At 40.7% G+C, this 17,442-nt stretch overlaps 1 protein-coding gene across 4 annotated transcripts in view; it reads right to left on the bottom strand.

The window, feature by feature from the left end:
- Nucleotides 1-17,442, bottom strand: part of galnt1 (UDP-N-acetyl-alpha-D-galactosamine:polypeptide N-acetylgalactosaminyltransferase 1) — a 117,184-nt gene that overhangs the window by 79,229 nt on the left and 20,513 nt on the right. Inside the window, exon 1 of one of the 4 annotated variants that reach the window (XM_060861429.1) lies at nucleotides 11,936-11,961. The exons of the other annotated variants lie outside the window; for them this stretch is intronic. The gene's annotated coding sequence lies outside the window, so the exon portion shown is untranslated. Of the gene's footprint in view, nucleotides 1-11,935; nucleotides 11,962-17,442 lie in introns of those variants that run through there. 4 annotated transcript variants of the gene reach the window in all.

The following is a 17,442-nucleotide window of genomic DNA, read 5'->3' as shown; positions in this document are numbered from 1 at the left end:
ATTCACTCTCACACACACATCCTCACTCACTCTCTCACACACATCCTCACTCACTCTCTCACACACATCCATACTCACTCTCTCACACACATCCATACTCACTCTCACACACACATCCATACTCACTCTCACACACACATCCATACTCACTCTCACACACACATCCATACTCACTCTCACACACACATCCATACTCACTCTCACACACACATCCATACTCACTCTCACACACACACATCCTCACTCACTCTCACACACACACATCCTCACTCACTCTCACACACACACATCCTCACTCACTCTCACACACAGACACTCCCTCATTCACTCTCCCACACAGACACCCTCATTCACTCTCACTTCCTCACTCACACACACACACACACACTTCCTCACTCACACACACACACACTTCCTCACACACACACACTCTCCCTCACACACACACACACACACACTCCCTCACACACACACACTCTCCCTCACACACACACACTCTCCCTCACACACACACACTCTCCCTCACTCACTCACACACACTCTCACTCACTCACACACACTCTCCCTCACTCACTCTCACACACTCTCCCTCACTCACTCTCACACACTCTCCCTCACACACTCTCCCTCACTCACACTCACACACTCTCCCTCACTCACACTCACACACTCTCCCTCACTCACACACACACACTCTCCCTCACTCACACACACACACTCTCCCTCACTCACACACACACACACTCTCCCTCACTCACACACTCTCCCTCACTCTCACACACACTCACTCTCACTCCCTCACTCATACACACACTCACTCTCACTCCCTCACTCATACACACACACACACTCCCTCACTCACACTCTCCCTCAGTAACACACACACACACACACTCTCCCTCAGTCACATGCTAGCACGCTTTCTCACATGCATCTCCCCACCCCCGTGTGTGTCTATCTATCTCTGTCTTGTTCCAGGAAAACAAACCAATCTTACAGCAAACTATAAACGTTGAAAAGAAAAAACAACCGTATAACGTTTTCTCAGGCTTCATGTTTACATCCTGCCCCAGTTTTCTTGGCAAAGTAACCTGTGTGTGTGTGTGTATAAAGCAGATAACTATGTACCTAACCAGAAGTAAAGTAACCTCTGTGTGTGTGTGTGTGTGTGTGTGTGTGTGTGTGTGTGTGTGTTTGTGTGTGTTTTAGCCAAATTTATCATTCATTTCCACCACACATGTGTGCCATGATTGGCAGGAGACACCTCCATAGAACAAATAGAATAATATCTGTTATGGTTGTGTTCTCTGTGTGAGTTTATGGAATGTAAATAGCATCAAATGAGTCTGAAACCAAACCAGTGCTGCAGGGGCACCGATCAAGCAGATTCAGCCCGGGGCAAGCGTGAAAAAACAGTGTGAAAACCATCTAGGAACTGTGCCCAAAGTGTGGCAGTGTGGAACGGATGAGTGTGTTTGTGTCAAGATATTTTATATATGTAACAAGGCTTCACAACCGCATTAAAATCAAATTAAACCTGCAGTACCGACACACCTGAAGCCCAGAGAGTCTACAGAAGAAAACAAGCTTCATATTCACTGTCAATCACATATTAATCACAAGCAAATGGACTGAAACAAAGTCCGAGGTCAGCCTTTTTTATTTTATTGTGCGTTGGGTTCACGAGTTACAGATAACTGATACAACATCTGAGTCTCTCTGTTCCTTACTGACAGGAAATGATGTTTATTTCTAGATCCACAAAGACTGCATGCATCTGTAGTGTAGAAGTATATTTCTGACCTCTGACTATATACACAGAAAAAAATAAACAGTCAGCTTGGAAATCGTTAAGGTCTCCTCAAGCCCACGTTAAGTATGACACACAGCAACATGAACACTAAAACTGTCAGCAGCAAATAAAATAACACTGCACTAACTTCTGACAGTATTAATGCAGATCATTCGATGTCCAGCAGTGAGGACACTGATCAGGGAGTCGGCAGTTTTAAGGGCTCTCTCGCTCTCTCTCCATGTCTCTATGTCTCTCTCTCTCTCTCTCTCTCTCTCCATGTCTCTCTCTCCACCCCATCTCTCTCTCTCTCTCTCTCTCTCTCCCCATGTCTCTCCTCCCACGTCTCTCTATAATAGACTATTATACATTTGTGTAATGTGTACTCCAAAGAGGTATATATATAAAATACACACAAAAAAGAGGACATTGGAATCAGATGTAATAAAGGGAGTAAGATGTGAATGAAAAGACAGTTTCAGTAAAACTCTACTGTATGGTGATGAAGACACAGTGTCTCTTCTACAAATTTAAATAGCCTGCTATTGTTGTTGCTCTCAAATGATTCCGTATGTTAGCCATGTTTCCATTTAGTGTGTGTGTGTTCCGTATGTTAGTGATGTTGCCTGAAGCAGTATGGCAGAAATGTGTGCGATTAAAAGCTAACACATTTATGAGATTTGGCTTTTTACAGTGACTGATATCGAGTCAGTGTCCAGATGTGAAGTGACCAGTGTCTAAACTCATTTACACCGTATGCTGATTCACACCCTGGGGAGCTGATTGAGACGAATATACACACTAATGATCTGTTTAACGTTTAGCTTGTTAGCAATACGTGGTCCGTCATGGATGCGTGTTTGGGTTTTTCTCACTTTGCAGCTTAAAAATGACAGGAATTCCCAGTTCAGCCTTCGCACTTTAGCGTTACTCAGCATTATTAATAAACAGTGTGGTTAGCACTTTTACATTCTTCATTCAGAAACTGGAGAAATGTCACATTGGCACTTTCACTCATTCACAGCATGTGTGGAGGAGGAGGAGGAGGAGGAGTAGGAGACGTTCACACTTGCAAACAAACATCATGAGGTTTATTCTTAGAAAATTACATTTGGTTCATCTTTTGAGAATTTTTCTAATGTTTTTTTTTTTTTTTTAAAGGAAAACGGAAATGTAAAGCCCAGCGTGGTTGAACTCCTCGCTAAATAGGATGCTGAAACGATGTGACATAATATCATGATAATCACTGTTCAGCCAGAATGAACATTTTCAGCAGTTTGTGCTACAGTAGCTCTTTTGTGGGATCAGACCCAAAGTGCTAGCCTTCGCACCCTGGGATCCTGTTACTGCTTCACCAGTTGTCTTTCACTGAAGCACTTTCAGTAAGCAATAAACGCTACATACAGGAAAAACCTCACCAGACTCTGACCTAGTGGTCCAGCCATTAAAGTCTTACACTCTCAGATCCTTACACTTTCCTGCTTCCAACACATCAACTTAGAGAGGTGACTGTTCACTTTGTAGGTGCCACTGAAATGAGATAATAATCAGGGTTATACACGTCTCCTGTCACTGGTTATGCTGTTCTTGCTGAGTAGTTTTAATTTACAGCCTATAGTCTGGCTTTAACGCACAAGCAAAGCCATTTCAGTTGCACTGGCTAACACCTTAACAAGTACTAGCTAGTCATCCAGATAAGTGCATTAATCCAGACTAAAGCAAACTAACAGGTTTAGATCATGTGAAAAACAGGTGAAGAGTTGAGAAACAGTGTTTTGTTAGGGTTTAAACATCCGCAGGTTCTCTCTCATCTGGGAGAGCTAATTAACCGCCAACCAGATCTCAACACTGTGATGTGTGTGGTGCAGCAGATGGTGGGACTCGGAAGCAGGTGTTAGTTACAGCATCCCGATGAAGCACATCAGGTTTTAACACACACCAAATAAAACCTACCGTTTGGCAATCGTCAACAGGATGTGGGGTTGTCCTGGTTAATCAATTTGCCCATGCTGGAAATACACCATACAGAAAAAAGACTGTGGACAGCTGACAATTCCACCCAAATGTTCTTGTTGACCATCCGATTCCAGATTTATTGGGGATTTGTGATCATTCAGCCACAACTGCATTATAGAGGAGAGGCTCTGATGAACAGTCAGTGTTTCAGCTCATCCCAGTGGAGTTGAGAACAAAAGTTCTTCCACTCTAACGTTGGCAAATCATGTCTTAATCTAGCTCGCTTTGTCCTGCTGGAACAGGTTTGAGCCTCTTACGCTTATATCTTGGTGGCTCAACAACTATGGTTCTGGTTTTCTCCTTACCTCTGGCTTAAGTTTCACGCCAAACTGCTACTACTTCTGCTCTTGCTCTTGAGCGAGGCCCTTAACCCTCTCTGTTCTAGAGATACCATAACATGTGCTCTGAGAAAAGCATTTCACTGTGCTGTAATGTATATGTGACAAATAAAAACGACTTCTTATCATAACCACATCATACAAAGACATTCTATACAAAGGTGTGCTTCAAATTTGGGTAGCAGTTTGAAGAACGATCACACATTGGTGGCCATAAAGGTTATAGTACACATCAGCGTAAACATCATATCGTTTTAAGATTTTGAGAAAGGGATAAAGAGTAAAATAGCATCTTAGTGCAAGCAAGATGGGAAGGAAGGCAGGAGAGAAGCAGATATAGTGAAGTCCTTTACCTCTGTCGCTCTTTAAACAACCCACCTACTGAGACTCAGCGTCACTGCAATTTTGTCAATCAGTTTACAAGATTAATGGCAGGCTTAGTCATCACACACACAGGGGACACAATTAGTGCCAACACACAGCGGGTGAAGGAGGTGTGTGTTAAACGTAACTGACTAATATAACGCTTTCCATCCAAATATTTACAGCTGTGTGCATGGTCGCCGGCGTTCACAGACCTGAGCTTCATCCTACATCGGGTTCTAATTAATTCTTCAGCTTCTACACAAACACAAACACACACACACACAGGTGGTATGCTTCGTTCTTCAGCGGATGACGTGCAAGAGAATGCCGAGGCTATTTTCATAACGTGATGCTAATGACATCATCCAGTTGAAAGGCTGCAAAGCCAGTTAGCACACTTATTTAAAAAAAAAAATGAATTTGGTTCTGCTGACAGTTTCAGACTGGATAAATAAATTCTATATGCTTTATGAGTTAATGAGTTAATTCTGTGCTGCAAATAACTGGAATTGTGGCAATGAACGACATAAGAAATAAAATGGGACAGGAACATAATCAATACCGGCTTGTGTTGCTCTTATAACCACGGCGATTTCCCCCCTTTTATTTATTTATTTATTTATTTATTTATTTATTTATTTATTTATTTATTTATTTATATTGATAAACCCCAGATTGTAGTCTTTATATCTTAAGAGCTGCATATCCAAGTCATGGAACATCTGCAAAACAAATGTGCTCGGGTTTCCACATTAAAGCAGCTGTAACAGTTCTGTTCTCAGTCTCTCTTTTTTTCCTTTTTTTAAGTTAAAAAGACAAAAAGATGCGTGTAGTCGTGTTACTGAGTGTCATCTGTCACTCACAGCTTTACATTTAACTGTTACAAAGTCCTAACACTGGAGACTCCTTCCAGCGCTGTTGCATGCTACAAATCGTTTCTAACAATAAATCAAGTCAAGTGTATTCATATAAAAGGCATGGATTCATGCTGCTGTTAGAGAACATGAATCAACATCTACTGACCAATCAGATTCAAGAATGCAACAGCAAGGAAAACCTTTATAACAAGGAAAAAAAGAATAGAAAAAAAAAAAAAACAGCCAAAAAGTTAATGATTACCGAGTTAGAGTTAGGAGTAAACATGCCAGTTATGTCAACAGGAAATCCTTACAAGCAGTGTGTGTGTGTGTGTGTGTGTGTCAGACTTAAAGAAGCAAAGCATGAACGTGGGATCTTGGGAACGAAGATTACATCAGCACAGCTGCTATCCACACCCTACCCACAAAGCTTGGTGGGAAATGAGGTTATATGAGTAACAAGAGAATATGACTAAGAGAGTAAGAGAGATGGAGAGAAACAGACAGACAGACAGGGGGAATTGAGAGAGGGGGGTGTATAGAGAAACAGAGATGTAAAAAGAGAGGGAGATTGGGAGGAAAGAAAAAAAAAAAGGAGAGAAAGTTGGAGAGATGGAGAAAGTAAGAGAGAGAGAGAGAGAGATAGTCATGATGTTCAGAAGCCCCACCTACTAAAGCGCTGATGACATCACAATCCCTCCACCTGGGACTTGTTTGTCCTTTTCTCTCGCCATCCTTCATGTGACTAGTAAAAGAGGCCATCAGATTCCTTAACACTTTTATGGGGGTGTGTGTGTGTGTGTGTGTGTGTGTACACACTGAACCATGACGAACACAGTGTGATGACAGGGTGAACAGATAAACAGCCTGGAACTGAAGCCTTATGAGCAATAAACTATGCAGAAATCTCTCTCTCCTTCTCTCTCTCTCTCTCTCTCTCTCTCTCTCTCACACACACACTTCTAACCATCAGACACTGAGGTGTTCCCTTTTGTGCTGTACTATCTGTTACAGCTTCTGCAGAGATGGAATGTGGAAAACAACAACACAAATCCTCCCATCCTCTACATCTCTTGCTCTTTCTTTCCCTCTCACGCATGCACACTCATTACTCTGCAAGATGTTGATGTCCATGAGTAGGTCGGATCAGCTATACGGTGACAGCGGTTTGAGTTTTTCTACAATCGACAGCACTTTCTACTGACACCAACAACCTCTTACACACCACGTCCTCTGTGAGCTATCCTGAGGCAATCTCTGTGCTCTGTGAAGTCATTTGGAAGTCGAGCAGATTAATGTACTTATTATGTAAACACTTTTGTCGATGCCGTGTATACATCGCTTTATTTAGATGTTTTTTGTCATGTACACACACACCTTTATTGTTCGGATTTTATCTCAAAGCTGCATTTTACACTTTCCAAACCCTATTCCTGGTGTACCTGCCTTGAGTGATTCAGAGCCTGCTCATCTCCTGGGATTTTCCTGAACAGAGAAGCACAGAATGATGTGAAAAATATAGCCAGAAAGAAAGAGAGAGAGAGAGAGAGAGAGAGAGAGAGAGAGAGAGAGAGAGAGAGAGAGAGATGGTATACAGTACGGCTATAGTAGCTCAAACAACCACTCTTCACAAGTGTGGTGAGCAGAAAAGCACCACCCAGCACATTGAATCTTAAGGCTGATAGGCAGAAGACCACGTCGGCTTCCACCGTGGCCAATCAGGAAGAAGAATCTGAAAGTAACCTTTGTATAGCCTTTAAACATGTGTGACTCGTGGTTTTTCACATGACCCAGACTAAATACAGCCCTGTGTGTGTGCGTGATACAGGACCATCCTGCAAATGACCTTCAAAGCAATCGCTGAAACAAATGATAAATAAATTCTTATAAATGAGAATTGTAATTAAAGGAGATCAGGGAATGTTACTGTACTGAATGTACTGATCTGTTAAAGGCCAGGAAACCCAAGGCTACGTCTCTACACCACTGGTAAAGTTGATCAAGTTGTCCATCAAATTCCAAATGATGGCTTATACAGAGCAGGTTCACGATGACTATGTGACTATGGTTACTCTACCATCGCTTGCTTGTAGTTCGACGCTTTTCTCCTCAGCACATTACGCTGAGCTGAGAGTGAAGAGAAGCTCGGAAGAATCAGTAGCTAAAATGATAAAAATGACATGCGTCTTAAAAACACCTAATACTATAAACTGCAAATCAGCTGCATCCCAAATGATGTACAAGACACTATGCACTCTACCGTCTAGTGTAAGAATTTTATGGAATGATATATTTTTACTAACAGGAAGTACAAGCTGTTTCCCAGTCGATGCCAAATGACGTCAAACACACATGTTGAAATGTAAAATTTGTCCTCATGGTGTAATTTTAACCATTTGTAAGAGGTCTGGGAAGTGGCAGCTTAGTGGTTAAGGTGTTGGACTACTGATAGGAAGGTCATGAGTCACTCCTGGGCCCCTGAGCAAGGCCCTTATCCCTCTCAGCTGCTCAGCTGTATGAATAAGATAAGTGTCGCTCTGGATAGGCATCTGCCAAATGCTATAAATGTAAATGTAGGTCTTGTTCATCAGTGTTTGTAGCCCCGGTCCATTCCTCTTGCTTAGCAGAACTGTTGAATGTGTGAAGTTTCCAACCCTTTGTGTTTTCAGTTAAATAAGTAAATCATCCAGGTTTTTAGAGTGCACATCTTGTTGGAGTTTGCCGTGTGAACACACTAGACTACTCACACTGTTTATGGGTGTGCGATTTGGGACACACCCACAGTCCACTGCACAAGAGGAAGATTTGATGCATTTGAAGGCATTGAAAGCCTTAAGTCACGGCTCTTGTTGACATGAACAACGACTGGTGTGCTTCTGATTCTGCACTCTTTCATCCAGTAGAATAAAACCAAGCAGAACAAACATCAGATTTTTGTCAAAATAGACAAAAAACACTGCTAAAAAAAAATTCAACAGAAAATTCCAGACAGGCCAACAAACTATGTTCATCGTGTTTTACAAGAACACATCAGAAAGCTGACTGAAAATGTAATAAAGAGATGAAACGTTTCAGTTTATGAGAGGCTTAGATCTCATGTAATGAATCTCATCTGGGACAGAAGGCAATAAAATAAAGCTCAAGTCCTACTGTTTCAGAGAGGAGGGAAGAAATCTGACCTTTCTCTGAATGTGCCTTTTCTCTTTGTAGCTCAAAAACAACTAGGAGCAGCAGCAGTAATGCTGTTGAAGGACAGGCGAGTATAAAACCTGGGCAGGTCTGAGAAAACTCGTCAATGTGGCTGTGGCTGAATTCTGGAAAACAGCCCAAAATGTTGGCAAAAGGGTACTTTTTCAAAAGAGATTTCTCATTTGGTTCAAAATGGTTCCTAAATTAGCTCAAATAATTCCTCAGTTGACACAAAGGATTCCTAAGTAGGCTCAAAAGATTTCCTGATCGACTCTAAAGATTACTCTTCGATTGTTTACAGTGAGGAGGGACACGGTGGGTTAGTGGTTAGCATGTTCGCCTCACACCTCCAGGATTGGGGGTTCGATTCCTGCCTCCGCCTTGTGTGTGTGGAGTTTGCATGTTCTTCCCGTGCCTCGGGGGTTTCCTCCGGGTACTCCGGTTTCCTCCCCCGGTCCAAAGACATGCATGGTAGGTTGATTGGCATCTCTGGAAAAATTATCCGTAGTGTGTGATTGCGTGAGTGAATGAGAGTGTGTGTGTGCCCTGCGATGGGTTGGCACTCCGTCCAGGGTGTATCCTGCCTTGATGCCCGATGACGCCTGAGATAGGCACAGGCTCCCCGTGACTCGAGGTAGTTCGGATAAGCGGTAGAAAATAAGCGGGTGAGTGAGTGTTTACAGTGATTCCTTAACTATCTCAAATGATTCCTTTAATGACTCAAATGATTCATTAACCATCTGAAATGATTCCTTTCATGACTCAAATGATTCACTGACCATCTTAAATGATTCCTCTAATGACTCATATGCTTCAGTGACCAACACAAACGGTTCATCTAATGACTCAAATGACTCATTGACCATCTTAAATGATTCCTTGATTGGCCTAAATAATTCCCCAGACCAAACAAATGGCATAGTACTTTTTTCAGTTCCCCCTCGCAATATTCATTCTTAAATATTCACCTTAATGAATATTCTACCTAAGTTTCTATATTTGTTTCGATCCCTACCTTGTCATTTACCAAATTTTTTTAAAAGACATCAATAAGCACTTTTCTAAGTTCATCTGGAACCATAAAATGCCCCGAATTAAAGGACAAGGGAGGAGTCGCCATACCGAACTTTCGTCTCTACTACTGGTCAGCACAGGTGAAGCACATGGTTGGTTGGTACAATGAAAGCACCGACTCTAGATGGCTTAATCTGGAAGCAAGGGCTTGTGCTCCTCTCCCAATAAAATTTCTGCCTTTTATTGCAAATACCAAAAAGCTTAAATGTGCCTCAACAAATTTCACCATTTCGAACACCCTTCGGATATGGAGAGACATTAAACTGTATCTTAAGGTTCCAGCTAATCTTACACTGTTCTCACCTATTGCTTTTAATCCTGACTTCCCTATACCTCTGCAAAATATCGGCTTTTCGGTCTGGTCTAAGTTAGGGATCTCACAATTATCTTGTTTCTTCTCAGGCGAGGCATTAAAATCCTTCCAAGAAATATCGCACCAATATAGTATACCACAGTCCCATTTCTTCAAATACCTTCAGCTACGTCATTTCATAAAACCTTTGTCTGATAATGGTGAGCTGAGACGTGATCTTACTGACATAGAACAAGTTATAATAAAAAAAAAACAATCTCTAAGAGGTTAATATCTAAAACATATAATGCCTTGGTCGATTCGACTTGGGCCATGGAATTACCGATATGGACTGGTCCGCCATATGTAACATAAAATTTGTTCCCTAAATGCACCTCTTTGGGGATTCACAAACTCAACTACAGATTTTTTAACAGAGTTTACCTTACACCTTCACGTCTAAGAAAGATTTACAAAGACTCCTCTGATCTCTGTTTTAAGAAACACAAAGGAACATTCCTTCACTGCTTCTGGTTTTGTGACAAGATCTTTTCTTTTTGGACTAAAGTACATCATTTTTTACAAAGGCTCCTTAAGTTGAAATTTTGTTTCTCTTTGGAATTGTATCTGCTGTATAGTGGAATTGAGACTGTGTTTGACTTCCACACCAAGCATCTGTTTTTAAATTTGGTTTTACCTGGAAAAGAAATGTATATTGTTATTGTGGTCTTCTCCTCATGTACCTTCTGTTAAAATGTGGTTGTCTCAAATGTCCATATTACTTCCACTTGAGAAACTCACTTACAGTATGACATACACCAAAAGTCTAATGATATTTGGCAGATATGGACACCTCTCTTGATCTTCTGTGTTACAGTGGACATTTTGTTATTTGCCTGAATGTGCTATCTTTTTCACCTGATCGTCCATTTTTAATTGTTTTTTATTGTATACTTGAGACTGTACCGGTATGTTTATGTACATCAGAGTAACCGACCAATATATATATATATATATATATATATATATATATATATATATATATATATATATATATATATATATATATATATATATATATACACATAGAAATAGACATAATAGACAAATAGACATAAATGCGATAAATTCTCTATGTAATCAGAGAGCAGTGAAATTACTAAATTTAAAGATATATATAACAAGAAGAAATACCGAGTGTGTGTGGTTTTTTTTTTTACCTCGGGTTTGAAATGTGAAAGTAGTGGGTTTAATCAAACGAGAATTAAAACCTTGTTTGTGTTTGAGTTACTGAGGGGAAAAAAAAAAGAGTAGCGAATCAACAGAAAGGAAGTTTTTAGAAATATATATAGCAGAAATGTACTGAATAGGTCTCTCAGGCTGCCATACAAACGCTAAACAGACAAAACAATAAATAAGCCTCCAAAGGAGTGCTTTTCACACTTACTAGAAACGTACAATACACCCCACCCCACCCCCTCGTGTTCCCCTGGTGATAACATAACGATCAGCTATTCATCAATTAGTTAAGCTATTGGTTTCAGATTGAATCAGCTGGCTTTCAAGGCTCTCGCTAAAGGTTTTCAATTATGATTTAACCCTTCATCAATATTTTATTTGCAACGTGAAAGGCAAGAAAACAGAAACGGTGGCTAACGCTGTAGTGCTGTTAAAAAAAAAAAAAAAAAAAAAAAAGAAAAAGAAAAGAAACTTGGAGAAATAAAAAACCCCAACTGACAAAGATGTTAAACTGCTTATCTAAAACCTCACACACAGTATAATTCTCACTCGTAAAAAAATAAGCCACATTCTCAACTAATAAAGATTTAATATGGGGTGCTCTCAAACTCACACACATGCACGCACACACCCCTCCCTCTTCTACTCACAGTAAAGCCACTGTGTGCTTTGTGCATGTCCAGCTGCAAGGAGCTGATAGCAGCTATGAAGAACCTGGTGATAAGCCAGGATGAGAAAAGACAGACAGACAAAAACACACACACAAACTCACCTATAATATCTCACTTAACTGTACCAGTCTTGCTTATGTGTAGAGAGAGTGTGTGAGTGTGTGTCCTTAGCATTACACGCCTTCCTCTCAAATGCGTGTCGTCTCATGTCTACCGTGTTGTGTCGACAGACGTGCTTTTCAGAACTGAATTATAAACGTCCCAAAGCGCAGTCATAACGTTCCTTAACCTTCAACACATGCACACAGAAATTCCCCTGAGTTCAGGATAACAGCATACCAGTGCAATCTCTCCCAGAGGAAAACCTAACCAGAGCACAGGAAGTGATGTCCCAGAGCTCAGTAGTAAACAACGGTCTAGAGGCTTCTGAAGAATGGATTCGGGTCAAATCTCAGAGAACATCTGACACTATGCCCTAAGCCATATTTTCACAACCTAGGGGTTGACTCGGGTTATTAGCAGTGTGTTTTATACGTTTTAGACTTTAATTAGAATTAATAGTGTCGGATTAATCTCTCAGATTATATAGCTCATGTTAATCAAACCCTAGTGTCACACAATGCAGATATCAGTAATAAAAATGTGGATTCTTGTGGAAATGTGGAAACATGTTTCTGTGGATTCTAGCTAAAAAAAAAATGCTATATTCATGCTAGATTTTGCATTTCATTTCAGCAGTGAGTGTAATGTTCGGTCACTGAGTATAAAGAGAAAATCTCACTGGATTAACAGTGCTTTGAATATTTAAAGCTATTTGCACTAAAAAAATAAAGGAAATGAAATGCTCCCACGCTGCAAAGCGTTTGCTATAAAAAGGCCTTTACGCTCAATTTTTTTTTAGCTAAACGCAACGTGAACCAGATAATTACACACACACACACACACACACACACACACACACACACACACACACACACACACACACACACACACCTCCCCCAACATCTATTTGCCAGCGGTCGCTGTCACCTTCGCTATGCTGTTGTTGTAGTAGCAGCTGACCAGTTAAACAAAAATTCAATTAATCACTTCGGTCCACTGTCTTTCTCTTTAGAGTTCCCTTTTTTCTTCATAATACGTCACAGATTTAATGAGAGCTTATAAGATTTCCGGCAACAGTAAACAGGAAATAATTACTAATGTCTTGAGGAGGGAACTAAAGCAAAATTTCATCTCAAACCTACTTTGTGACAACTGATTTTGAAAAAAAAATTTTAAATGTCATGTAGCTGAGATCGGCAGCTAAAACCATGTCGCACAGAAGTGTAACTGACTGGCTTGGCCTTTGGTATTATTCCCTTTAACAGTCCAGCATCTCTCTTGACTGGTACCTGCGCTTCGTTCTTCATTCCTACTACACGAGTAGCGTCTTTATTGGTCTGTCTAAAAAGTGCCGAGTCACTATCTATTTTACATTGACTCAAAGCTCTTAGCTAATTGACTGCTCACTAAAAATGAACTAACCTCTTTATCTTATGGCTCGAGGCTCATGAGCAGCGTGACAGAAAAGTGTTCGCGTATCGTCAAGAGATCCAAAGTTTGGAAACGTGACGATGCTGCAGTCCTTAGTGGCTGGGAGTGTTAGGAGAGCATAATTAGGTGTGCTTGATGGGAAAGAGTGATAAGAGTGTGTGCATGTGTGAGCTCAGTGGGCTACAGATTGGGAGGTGGTGGCAATTCAAGACATCTCTGTTAGCTCCTTGAGCCTTTATCCCTGAAGTCATTTACTCAAGTCTCAGTTGCGAGTCAGCCAAATGAGATAAACCCGCATGCAGTTGGCAGTTTGTGTTCAGCTGCCCTGGGAAGAAGGGACGCTTATATCGTGGCACCTTGAAGCTTCTGATCAAAGCATAAACCACTGAGCAACCACAGCTTTCAGAAGAAGCATATGCCAGCCCTCATTGTATCCGTATTTTAGCTCCTGTGTGAAACTATTATTTTTTTCTATCTTTTGAAGGACAAATAAATTCAGGTCCTCTTCATCCATCACCATGAAAGTTCCGCCTTTTTATCTCCATAGTGGACCTGACATCAAGTGACTCTAGTGAGACTTGGCAGGCATCAACAAGAAGCTTGATGTCTTCCAGCAAAGGTGCCTATGCCAAATCTTTAATCGCCATGAAGAAGTGCTCAGAAGGAATGGCATGAACAAGCTCCAAATCATGACCCAGATTAGACTCTGACCAGCTGCCACGTCCACTGTCCACGTCCACCTCAATGACATGGTTCACACAAGGCACCAAACGTCAAAGAGGACGCCCGAAGGAAAAGAACATAAATCCAAGACATGTAAGCAATGAACCTCACCCGGGACGGCACTGAAATCCTGACCGAATGCCAGTAAATTTGGAGAGAACTTACTTCAATGCAGTCTAGGAGGATCTAACGCTAAAGTTGTGTCCAAAATCACACACTTATGCACTATTCTGTGGCATTTTGTAGTATAAATATTTTGATTAGTGTAGTGTGTTCACACTGAAAACTCCAACAGGATGAAGTGCACTTCAAGGACCCAGATGATTCACTTATTTAACTCAATAAACCAAAAAAAGGAGGTAATGTTGGACACATCATGCACTAAACACTTGGAGAGCTAAAGGGCGGGGCTACCATGCGACAGCGCTGGATGTGACACGATTTTCAGACAGCTGATGACATTCCCGTGGACATCTTACAAATGTCTTTTAAATAAGGTCCACATTGTGGACATTTTAAACATTTGGCTAAAGCTAGCAGAGTCACATTAGCGTCGTTTAACGTCGACTGGGAAACAGCTTGTACTTCCTTTTAAAGAAAAAAGTTAGTGTTTCCTCTGAGACAATATTACACACCTAAAATCCCAACACTAGACACTAGCGTCATGGTACATAGTGTAAGAAAATATTGTCTAGTAGGATATTTGGTACGTAGCACAAGCTGTAGTCAGTAACATTATAAAGTGTTTCGTGCAGCAAGATCTGAGCAAAGCGGTTACTCGTGCCAACTGCTGGACTCCACACTCATCAGCCTTCAACGACGGTCTGCACACTGCATGTACGCAAATCCAACTTAATCCTATAGGCCCGAGTGAGGAATAAATGGACTGACGGAGTGGAGCGAAGGATGCAGCAGAGAGATGATGGCGGGATGAGGGAAGGGATTGGATGGACATTTTCTGTACTGATCTGCCACACTCCTGTAAATCCCTGCTGGATCTCTCTGCTGGTGCACACGAGGAGAGAGACACATTCTTGGAAGTTTATCTTAAGCACACAGGCCTGTCTTTGCTTTTAGAGCTCAAAACTGAACTTTCCTCTCCCTAAAAGAATGAGTGAAGAGAAAGTGAGTAAGCAAAGAACAATGCAATTGCGTGACAAGGTTTTTGTTTTTTTTGGGGGGATTTTTTTTGCAATGGACTATAAATCGTGTGGCTGTAACAGATTGTTCATTTTACTTTCGTTATTAACAAAATGGCACATTTTAGCCTCATCATTTCCTTGCATTCACGGCCAAGTGCTGAGGTTGGAGATGTACAAAGTCAGAGTATTTAAACAGGATGTACTCTGGGACATGTTCAAATCTGTTTTGTTTGAATAAGAATTATAGCACAGTGTAACACAACCCAGAAAAGGCCTTGATCCTGGCCTGACATGTCAGACACAGCAGAGGAACTAAAATGTTTTGGAGGCACTTGGGACTGAGCAGGAATCGGTACATCAGACATAATCTCGCTGATCTACTGAGTTGTGGTGAAGATGTATGAGAGCTGCGTTTATGATCCTGAGAGAAACATTATCCACAAGACCAAAAGCCAGGTCTGAAACATTTGGAAGCATTATTTCTTTGGAAATTGGAGACTCCTTCCAAAATCATAACGCATCTCCTGACAAGTCCCTATGTATGAAATGCTAACATATTAGACCAGGGGTCGGCAACCCGCGGCTCTGGAGCCTCAAGTGGCTCTTTCATCCCTCTGCTGCGGCTCCCTGTAGATTTGGAAAATAAATATTTAATTTAATTTTATTTTATTTTAGTTAGTTAGTTTTTAAAAAAATATTATGATGCTCTTGTAACATTAAAATAAACCGTGTTTAATTTGTTTGTCGCTCAAAATACGCGTCATAACTGCCGACTTGCGAAATCCGACACACAGACACAGACGCATTTTTGGTTTGCTGCAGCCGGCAAATTAAAATTTTGATGTCATGAATACGAAGAGGACTCAATTAGACATTGAACATTTTATTTGAAAGTAACCTTCAACCCAGCACCTTTTTTGTTAAGGTTAGTTCAAACTGTTCAAAATATTTTTGTTTGCTTGCAGAAATAAAATTTCGTTTACTCGGTAACAGTTCCTTGATTTCATAAATGCAACACACTACAGTTTTTTCTATACTTTCCATAAAGGTAAAAAACGATATATGCAGTGGTTATCTTCATTTTAGATGTCAAAAGGGTTTTGTGTCCCAGTGTTTTATTTTCTGTGAGAAACGGGTCCAAATGGCTCTTTGAGTGTTAAAGGTTGCAGACCCCTGTATTAAACCAAGCGGATAAACGCAAACCTAGCAAACGAGTCAACACATTCGGAAGCAAACATCGTGTATACCGTGTGTTACTGTATGTAACTGACCTGCACATTAAATACACTGCTCTTTTTATTACATGTAACATGTGGCTCATCACATTCTATTATCTCTTCTTATTAGCTTTATCCGTTCTTTTTTATTTTTAAACCTTCATTCGTTTTTTAATCTCATTTAATCATATGCACAATTAGGAGTGGCCGAGTTTTCAATTCACTTCATGTTGTATATTGTATAGAGCTGTGTGTGATAAATGTGATAAAAAATCTTGAAAGCCTTGAAGCTTGGCACAGCTTTATTGGACTTTATGGGATTTCTCTGAAGCTTCTATAGAGAAGAAAAAAGAAAGAGCCTTTGACAGAGGTAAGCTATATCCAGTGTAGACGATAAACAGATGTGTGTAACGTTATAAAGTGAGAGGATGAGCGCATGATTAAATTTGTATATGAATTATACACCTGTGGCCATGTCAGGAGAGACACAGACACAAAAGCCGAGCTACTACAAGGACAAAAACATGGAATCAGGAATCATTTGGAACTGAATCGTTCGGAATCAAATCAGGGTGAAAATCTTGGAACGAGCTGAACATCAAACTCTAAGGAGTCAGCAATCAGTGATCCTTAAAACCCCCCAGACATTCCTGCATCTCACAACATTCAGGTTTTACTGCAGTGTACTAGTACTATGAAGACTGATGAAATGTTTTGATTTCCAGAACGAACGATGCTGCTGAGACGCGGGTGGGATGACAAATCGTGTTAATGCTGTAGGAACAAATTACGCTGTAAACAAATTCATCACAGAATGTTTTACTGAAGATCCCTTTACAAATTTTAATCTATTTACAACCTCAACCTACTTTTAGGACACACCAAAACAGTCCACCATGTCCTTCAGAGGACAAGCTAAAACAGCTCAAAGGCTAACAATATCGAACACGAGCATGTTTTCACACACAGCTGGAAGTCAGAACAGAAACATCC

Source organism: Tachysurus vachellii, chromosome 25 (assembly GCF_030014155.1).
Source record: "Tachysurus vachellii isolate PV-2020 chromosome 25, HZAU_Pvac_v1, whole genome shotgun sequence".
NCBI classification, from domain to species: Eukaryota; Metazoa; Chordata; class Actinopteri; order Siluriformes; family Bagridae; genus Tachysurus; species Tachysurus vachellii.
The sequence above is the reverse complement of the archived record's forward strand: the minus strand, read 5'-3'. Positions and strand labels throughout refer to the sequence as shown.